Below are 9,672 nucleotides of genomic sequence, written 5' to 3'. Positions count from 1 at the left end.
CAGAGCCAAGTATGCTTCTGCTTCACCCAAGCATTTCAACAATACCCCTTCAGGAGTTTTCTTGAACAATTCATTTCCCATCAGGAAATATGACAAGGCTCTATACTTGATTTTCCTGTCTGTATCCGTCGAAGGATTTTTCAGATAGTTAATAATTGGACTCCTCCAATCTGTGTCTGCCAACGAGTCTATATTTAGTACTTCGAATTCTTCTTTGTTGGCATAACCCAATTGTGAGTTCTCTAGATCACTTGGAGAAAGTTTAGTAGACATTGCTCTTCCTCTTACTTCAATCAATTCCTCCAACTTTTCTTTTGATACTTTATATCCTGAAGCTAATTGTGCCAAGTCGTTTGCTTCCTGGTTATTCACCCTTGATACGTGTTTTAATTCCACATATTCGAATCTCTTGAGTAGCCTATTTGCAATGACAAAATACATGATCAAATTCTCTTTGATGCACTTGTACTCCTTTGTCAATTGTTTGATGACCAATTCGGAGTCTCCTTTAATTTCGACTCTGGTTGCCCCCAATTCTAACAAAGCCTCAAGTCCAGCAATTAATGCTTCGTATTCAGCTTCATTGTTGGAGCATAATGGACCTTCGATTTTATACTTGAGCTTTGTTGGAATTCCATCAGGAGAAATTATCAACATTCCAACTCCAGTACCCTCTCTATGTGTTGAACCATCGAAGTATAACTTCCAAGGTTTTAAGTCCACATAATGCTGATGATTCTCAACCACCGCATGGTCGACAATGAAGTCTGACACAATTTGACCTTTCATTGCCTTGAGAGGCTGAAATATTAATGAATATTCAGTAAGGGCCAAAGCCCACTTGCCAATTCGACTATGTAGTATTGGCTTAGATAACATATGTTTAATAACATCACAATGAGATGAAACGTAAACATCAACTGGCTTTATATAATACTTAAGTTTGATACAGGAGAAATACAAGCAAAGGCAGAGCTTTTCTATGTCAGTATATCTAGTCTCTGCATCATTGAGTACTCTACTTAAGTAATAAATGGCTCTTTCGATGTCATTCTCATCTTCTTGTGCCAGCATGCTGCCTATTGTTTTATCTGACGCTGAAATGTATAGGCGCATGTGCTTCTTCCCATTTGGGGGAGATAGAATTGGTGGACCAGTCAAGTATTGCTTTATCTGATCGAAAGCTTCTTGATGTTCAGCACGCCATTCAAATTTTCCTTGCTTAAGCCGTAGTAGAGGTGAGAAAGCTTGCGTGCGTCCACTCAAGTTAGAGATAAATCTCCTTAAGAAATTTATCTTACCCAATAATGATTGTAGTTCTTTCTTCGTGGATGGAGACTTGGTTTCCATAATGGCTTTTGTCTTGTTCTGGTTAATTTCTATCCCTTTTTTGTGGACTACGAAACCCAAGAAATCACCTGCCTGCACAAAGAAAGCACATTTGAGGGGGTTCATCTTCAAGCCATATTTCCTCATTCTTTCGAATGATTGGCTCAGATGATCGAGATGACTCATACCCGAGGTAGATTTTACCACAATGTCATCTATATATACTTGCATGAATGTTTCTATAAAGTCATGAAATATAGAATTCATTGCTCTTTGATAAGTTGCCCCAGCGTTTTTCAAACCAAAAGGCATCACAACCCATTCGTAAGTGCCTATTGCCCCTGGGCAACGAAATGCTGTTTTGGATACATCATCTTCTACTATAAAGATTTGATTGTATCCCGAATATCCATCCAACATGCTCAAATACTCAAAACCTGCGGCTAAGTCTACTAGCATTTCTGCTACAGGCATGGGATACTCGTCTTTAGGAGTAGCTGCATTAAGGTCACGAAAGTCTATGCATACTCTTAATGAGCCATTCTTTTTAATTACAGGTACTATATTAGCAATCCATTCAACATACCTTGTAGTTTGGATAAATTTGCAACGCAAGAGCCTTTCGACCTCTGCTTTAATCTTCGAGTGAATCTCTGGCGCGAATCTTCTGGGAGTTTGCTTTATAGGCTTCTTCCCTTCTTTTATTGGTAATTTTAATTCGACTAAGTCTCTTCCTAGACCAGGCATCTCATCATAATCCCAAGCAAAACAATCCCTGTTTTCTTTCAGCATTTTGATGACCGTTGCTTTTAATTCTGGTTCTAGTTTCACGCTGATATATGTTATCCTTTTTTGATCATTGTCTCCAAGATTTACTTCTTCAAGTGGATCTTGGGCCAACATCTTTATGTTCGACGCCATTGGGTCTTTTTCGAATCCCAAAGGTTCCTCGTCGTATATTGCATCTAACCTTTGATTTGGTTCTTCTCTTATGATCTCTTCGTCTAGAGCCGTGTCTTCAAAGAGTTCGAAACTCGTACGTATCTCCAATTCTGTTATTCCTTCTTTGGTTAGAACTGCATCTATCTTTGTATTTGATAGTTCGGCTTCGAGAGCCGCCTTCCTTTTGTTCTCGGCCACATAGGCCGAAATCTTTTCGAAGAACGAAGACTCAGACATGATTAATGTCATCGTCCCAGCCTGTTGGCCGTACTGTTGGATAATTCTCCAATGGTGCTGTATCTGCTGGACCATCCATGATCTCTCTATCCCATTGGAATCCATTTGGGTGTAAAGTTAAATAGTACAATGCATTTTTATTTGGGGTATACATCTCTTCTGCAGCATGACAAGGGCCTATGTTTGCCAGGTTCCTATCGAAGTTGGTTTTATTCACCTGGTTGACTTCAGCCATATAGTAACTCTGATCGCCTTCGATATTCTCCACTATACCATCTTCCCTCCAAATTGTCACCCTCTGATGCATTGTTGAGGGCACAGCTGCTACCCCATGAATCCATTCCCTACCAAGCAAAAGGTTGTAGTTTGCTTTTGCTGGTATAACCATGAACATAGTTGGCCTGGTAACTGAGCCTACTGTCAAATTGACTTGAACGACTCCCAGTGTTTGTCCTATTTTGCCTTCGTAGTTAGATAAAACCATGTTATGTGGCCTTATATCCGTATCGAACATACCAATTCTCTTTAGCATGTATTGAGGCATTAGGTTCACTGCTGCTCCCCCATCAACTAGGACTTTATTAATGCCAACATTCTCAATCTTAGCCCTGATATAGAGTGGCTTCAAATGATTTCGCATACCCTCATCAGGCCTTTCGAAGAAAGCATTCTGTTCTTCAACTGCACCATTATTCAGCACATAGTAACACACAGGTCTGTGTTTTGCCATTTCTTCGATATCAGCCTCTTCACAGTCTTCCACTTCAGTTTCCTGATTAAACTCGTGAGGGAGTACGGATACAACATTGCAATTCAAGTTTATAGATGACACTCCATCAGAATCAAAATCATTTGTCATTCTATCCTCTTCTTTCCAGGAATTTGAACGCATCTTTTCTTCTTCATCCAAGAGTTTTTCAGCTTTGAATAATCTGCGTTCCACCGGAGGTTTGTTTGACTTTGCCCCCTGGTGTGGGACTTGGTTGCTACTAGATTCTCCAGTTTCTCTTGGCCTGTATTCCTTCTGAGCCTTTTTTATTCTCTGATGCCTTCTCCACTGGGACCGAGACATAGGATTTTTTCCTTTATAATTCTCCAATCGATACGCCTCTCGATTTGGTCTTTGAAATTGTTTCCTATATGCCATTGCAGTTCTCCCTCTTTGGTCCCAACTTCGCCATTTGTTGGTTCTTGCATCAGCTTGCACCCACCTATCCCTGGATGCATCTGTAGGGATTTTGAATGTTACCCTTCGAGCTCTGGGTTGTGGGCTATCAGGCCTCTTTGTTGGAGTCCATATGTCGAAACCGTACAGGTTAGGACGCAACCCCTGAGTTTCTCGACTCATGTAGCAGTACACACGTTCGAATGATCGTGCTAGCATTTCATCATAGACTGCCCCACATCTGGGGCACAGAGCAACTTCAGTGTTTCCTTTGTGGCATCTGACCAAAAATCCTACTAAGCTTTCCTCCATCCTTGGGTACAGTTGTAGTAGGGGATTTGGCTCTCTTCCTGGGTGTTCCCATCTTTCACGTCGAGCCCTTTCGAAGTTGGCTTCGACCCTTTGATTCAGCATGATCGAACACCTTGGACACATCCATTGTTTACCACCATTTCTCTCATGGCAATTCCAGAGGTAGTCTTTGAGGCTCTCAGTTTTTGGAGGAACTTCGATGCCCCCATTTTGCCTCGTCAGCCATGTCTCTAGTTCGCCAAACTCAGACACTGGGCGTCTGGCGCTGACCATGTTAACCACTGCTGGAGGAACTTCAGAGATTTGGATTTTCTGGAGTTTCATCCTGAGGTCTTCAGTGGCCTCACTGTTTTCTTCCTTCGATGCTCCAGTTATCTCTGTCTTGGAAGATTCTTCAACATCAGTATTGAAGACTATGTCACCATTTAGGCTTTCAGTAGCCTGCTTTCCATTGAACATTGTTTTAGTTTCCACAACTTCGACTTCAGATGCCTCCACCATGTTGATATCTTCTACCTCACAGAGGCTAGCGTCAGCAATGTTCAGGGGATTGGTATCGACCCTCATGTGACTCTTGGTCTTGTCAGCAAACTTCAACCTTCCATCATTGATAGCATTTTGAATTAGATCCCTGAAAAGAAAACATTGAGAAGTTTTATGGCCTAAAAAACCATGATATTTACAAAAACCTCTTTTCTTCCGTTGTTCCAACGGAGGAATTTTGGAATTTGGAGGTAGTATCATTTGGCCATCTTTTACCAGTAAATCAAATATTTCATCACACTTGGTAACGTCGAATGTATAAGTTTTCTTAGGGAACCTATCATTCTTATCGTTTTCTACTGGGTTTTTTCCATTTGCAGGATTTAGCAATTTGCAGGCATAAGGTGGCGCTTCTTTCAACTCAGCCAAGTCTATTTCGACTTCTTCAGGGCTATATGAGTCATTGAAAGACTCATCATCAGCGTCCTCGGCTTCGACGTACGCTACCCTTTCCTTCTTATAACTTTTATTTGCCCTAACTTTTTCTGCCTTCAGACGTTCGACCTGTCGAACCCTGTCTGCTAATTGGGCCATGTCCCTAAGGTATTGGGTATCTAGTTTCTTTCTTATTGAATAATCTAGACCACCCGCAGCCATCTCGACAAGTTCATGCTCTGGGACTGTTGTAAAACACCTTGATTTCAACAGACGGAACCTATTCAAGTAGTCATCAATTGTTTCTGTGAATTTTCTCTTAATACTGGCCAATTCTTTCAAACTTATCTTAGTTTGGCCCATATAGAATTGCTCATGGAACAACCTTTCTAAGTATGCCCACGCATCTATCGAATTTGGTGGCAAAGTAGTAAACCAAATGAAGGCATTCTTTGTCAGCGAACTAGGGAAATATTTGATCCTTAAATCCTCGTTTCCCGCTAAGTCTCCTGCTTCTGTCAAATATCTAGCAATATGTTCCACCGTTGACTCATTAGTTTCGCCTGAAAATTTTGTAAATTTGGGTACCTTAGTGCCCCTAGGCAATTCTGTCTGCATGACATAATCTGATATAGGGGATGTATAATTTGGACGTCTAAGTCCAGTACTAAGGCCATTATTTGCCATAACCCTTTCTATCATGGCAGTTAAGTTATTTTCTGTAGCCAGATTTTCTCTTCTGACTCTTTGGACAACCTCATCTGGGTGTTCGTTCCTACTCACAACCCTTAATCTGGGTCGCTCTTCCTCCGTTTCCTGTCGAACGGGGACGGTTCTTTGATTTGAAGCCTCTAAGTTAATTACTGGAGTTCCTTCGATCGTCTCTGTTCTTCGTGAGGGGCCTACATCCCTAGTGGCTGTCCTAGATAACAGAACTATATCTTGTACACGTTCCATAATGGGCCTCTCTTCTTGATTCGAAGGCTATTTGTCTTTCCTTCTAGGTGGTGTTACTCCCATGAACTCTGCCATTCGATTCATTTGAGATGATATCTTTTGGAAAGTCTCCACGTTTTCCCTATTTGTAGTAGCAATATTTGTCACTAGTGGGTTTAAAATTGAAGTCAATTCTCTGGCCAAAGCCCCTAGCATATCATGGTTGCTTGCATCCATTTCTTGTCGAAATGTTGCTTGGTTATTTGTGGTAAAGTGGGGCATCTGGGTAGAAAAACTAGTGTTGTGTGCACTTCGACCCACTGAACTAACATTCGGTGAAAATGTCGCATTGTTAGTTGGGGCATATATAGGTCCTGCCCCTCGTACGCCTGTTCCATATTGGTATGGCATTCCATATGGATTATTTGGTCTCCATTCGAAAGCAGAATTTGTGCCTTGACCAAACAAATTGTTTGCAGCATTTGTCGAGGAAAACGGTACGTCCTCTACACTTGTGGATGAGGGTGCGGTTGTCGACACTGAAACTGGAATAGTCCCTGAGGGTCCTGTATTATTTTCAGGCATAGCCTGGGAATTATCTGCAGGTCTCGATCCATTTGGACCCGTTGTATCCCGTGTTCCTTGAGTGGAAGTCGAATTTGCCGCTCCTGATCCTGAACCTTGTGGGGGATCTTGATCACCCCCTGCACTGGCCGTAACGACCATTTTCTTGTTGTACCTTCGTTTGGGAATCGGTTGTGCACTGTGCGTTAATTTACCGTTCCTAAGGTTCATACAAGGTCTTGATATTGTCTAGACAAAAATAAAGCAATTGATTAAAACAATCCGCTTGACACTGTCCCACTGGGCGTGCCAATTTGTTTACGGTGATTTCCGGTAAACAACCGCTAGTCTTCCAAACTATAATAAATATGATTTGGTTACTCGCAGGATCGACTAGATTGATCCTAGGACACATAGTCAAAAAGATTGTTATCAATGTTCATTTGAACCATATTCATGATTCGTCTTCGTCAATAAGCGTTATTCGATTAAAGAACAAGTAATCTTGATAATCACTTTGTTATATGTAAGTATGATTTCAATGAAAAGATAAGTAACATAACATATGAAACTAAAAGGACTGTTAAAACGTAAAGAATCTTAGAATGCAGAAACGTTAAAGACTTTGAAAGTAAATAACATGAAAGTAATTCGAAAGTAAATGACATTAAAGTAAAGATACAAAAATGTAAATGGCAAGAAGTAAATGGAATGCAGTAATTCTGAAAGATATTTGAAAACGAAAGATAATACACATGTATTAAAGTGGTGGTGTCATACGTACATTTTCTCAGCGAACTCTTTCTCTTAACACTTGATACTTGAGTAAATATGTGAGTGATTTGTACAAAATGAACACACAGAATCCTAACATTAAGACTCCTATTTATACTAGTTTCGACCTTAACGGTCCTACACTAATCTGCTGCCACGTCTCTCATAAGAACTTCCAGCGACGCCATCTGTTACTTGGACAGTTACGAAACCGTCTTCGAATTTCAAATCTTCCCGCCTGAGTCCGTCTTCGACGCGTGGCAGTGTATTAAAAACACTACGAAAACACGCTAAGTAGTAATACTTGAATATATTTTATAAATTTTGTCTAAGTCCCCGAAGACACATACTTTCACTAGCTTTCAGTATTCATTATCTTCATAACGAACTTAGAAATCTTTATTCTCGAAGCATGGCCATCAGTAGCCATTCTTTTATTTTTAAGGGATGGCCATCAGTAACCATCTTTCCTTCGATTTTCCACTTCTTCGAAGGACAAATATTACAAGACGAAATCTTCAGCTAACAGCTGCCACAGTCACTCTTGCCTCAGAAGCTTCCCCACAGGAGTCTACTACATCTTCAATGGGATTCACTCAAGAGAAGTACAACAATATAATTGAACTCCTTCAACAGTCAAAACTTAATGCTCAGGCCAATTCCATATCCACCTTCCATTTTGCCTTGACCTCTCATTCAACCATTTCTACTGGTAAGAACCCTAAATTGTGGATTTTGGATACAGGGGCAACTGACCATATAGCATTTGATAGGAATGCATTCATTACTTGTACCGACATCATACTTGTTCATGTTAATTTGCCTGATGGCACACATATAATTGCATCTATGTCTGGTAGCATCATTGTTTCTCTCTCCCTAACCTTGCATAATGTTCTTTATATGCCTAACTTTCATGTCAATCTTATATCCATTGCCAAGCTTGTCAATAGCAATAATTGTTCTGTATATTTCACTGCTGATACTTGCCATATCATGCAGAACCTTTCCAAGGCAATGATTGGTACAGCTAAGTTGCAAAGAGAGCTATATGTTCTTGATTCAGATTCTCACTCTGCAGCTTATACTACCTTTGTTGATAATACTTGTAATCTCTGGCATTCTAGATTAGGTCACATTTCTGATGCTGGTTAAAAAATTGTTGCAAAACTGTTTCCTTGTATTCCATATAAGAGCAATAATATTCCTTGTGAATCTGTCACTTTGGTAAACAAAAAAGGCTGCTTTTTTCCCATAGCAATACTCATTCTTTTGTCCCATTTGAAATTTTATATGTAGATGTGTGGGGTCCTTTCTCTACTATTTCCTTCTTAGGTCACAAATACTTTTTAACTTTAGTGGATGACTTTAGTAGATATACTTGGGTCATATTTCTTAAAACAAAAGATCAAGTTAAAAACAGTCTTACACAATTTATAGCCTATATTGAAAATCAGTTCAAATTATCCCTAAAGTGTCTTAGAACAGATAATGGAACAGAATTTTTGCCCTTAACTGAGTTCCTTATGTATAAAGGAATCATACACCAAAAATCTTGTGTTGAGACACCCCAACAAAATGGGGTGGTTGAAAGAAAACACCAACATATTCTAAATGTTGCTAGAACACTATATTTTCAATCCAAACTCCCCCTTAACATGTGGAATTTTTGTGTCCAACATGCCATTCATTTGATTAATAGATTACCTTCTCCTTTATTAAAACTAAAAACTCCTCATGAAATGTTATTTTCTTCACCACCTTCATTCACACATCTTAAGATTTTTGGATGTTTATGCTTTGCTACTACTCTGCAGAATCATAGAACAAAATTTGACCCTAGGGCTAGAAAATGTATTTTTCTTGGTTATAAAGATGGAACCAAAGGATACATTCTCTATGATTTGCACAGTCATAATGTATTTTTCTCTAGAAATGTTGTTTTCTATGAAAATAGTTTTCCCTTCAGATACGAACAGCTTCCCTCTTTTTCAAATAACCAAGTACAGCCTAATAAAACTTTTCACTCCTTTCTTGATGACTTGCCTGAACTGCACAGGTCTAGTTCTAGCACTGATATTGACATGTCCTTTTCTCCTGATAATACTTTACTTGCTACCTCTGTCAATAATGATAGCCCTGCTGAACTTCATAGTCCTGTCACATCTCCTCTTTCCCATAACCAGCAAAATGAACCCATCAACTCACCTGTTCTCACTCCTTTAGGTTCAGACCCCTTAAACATCACAAATCTCAGCCTTGATCCAAATGCTGCACATCCTAACTCAGTAGGTCCTAGTGAAAATAACTCTTCTCACTCTACCTCTAACACCCACCTTTTTTAGTCTATAATTTCTACTTCCCCTTCTTCTGCAGCACCTCATATAGATCTCATTCCTTACCATCCCATAAGACAATCATCTAGAGCTTCTAATCCACCCAGTTATCTTGCTGATTATCATTGTTATGCTACCATAAATAAATCCCATTCATTG

Source organism: Vicia villosa, linkage group LG4 (assembly GCF_029867415.1).
Source record: "Vicia villosa cultivar HV-30 ecotype Madison, WI linkage group LG4, Vvil1.0, whole genome shotgun sequence".
Classification (NCBI taxonomy): domain Eukaryota; kingdom Viridiplantae; phylum Streptophyta; class Magnoliopsida; order Fabales; family Fabaceae; genus Vicia; species Vicia villosa.
This window is presented reverse-complemented; position numbering follows the sequence as displayed.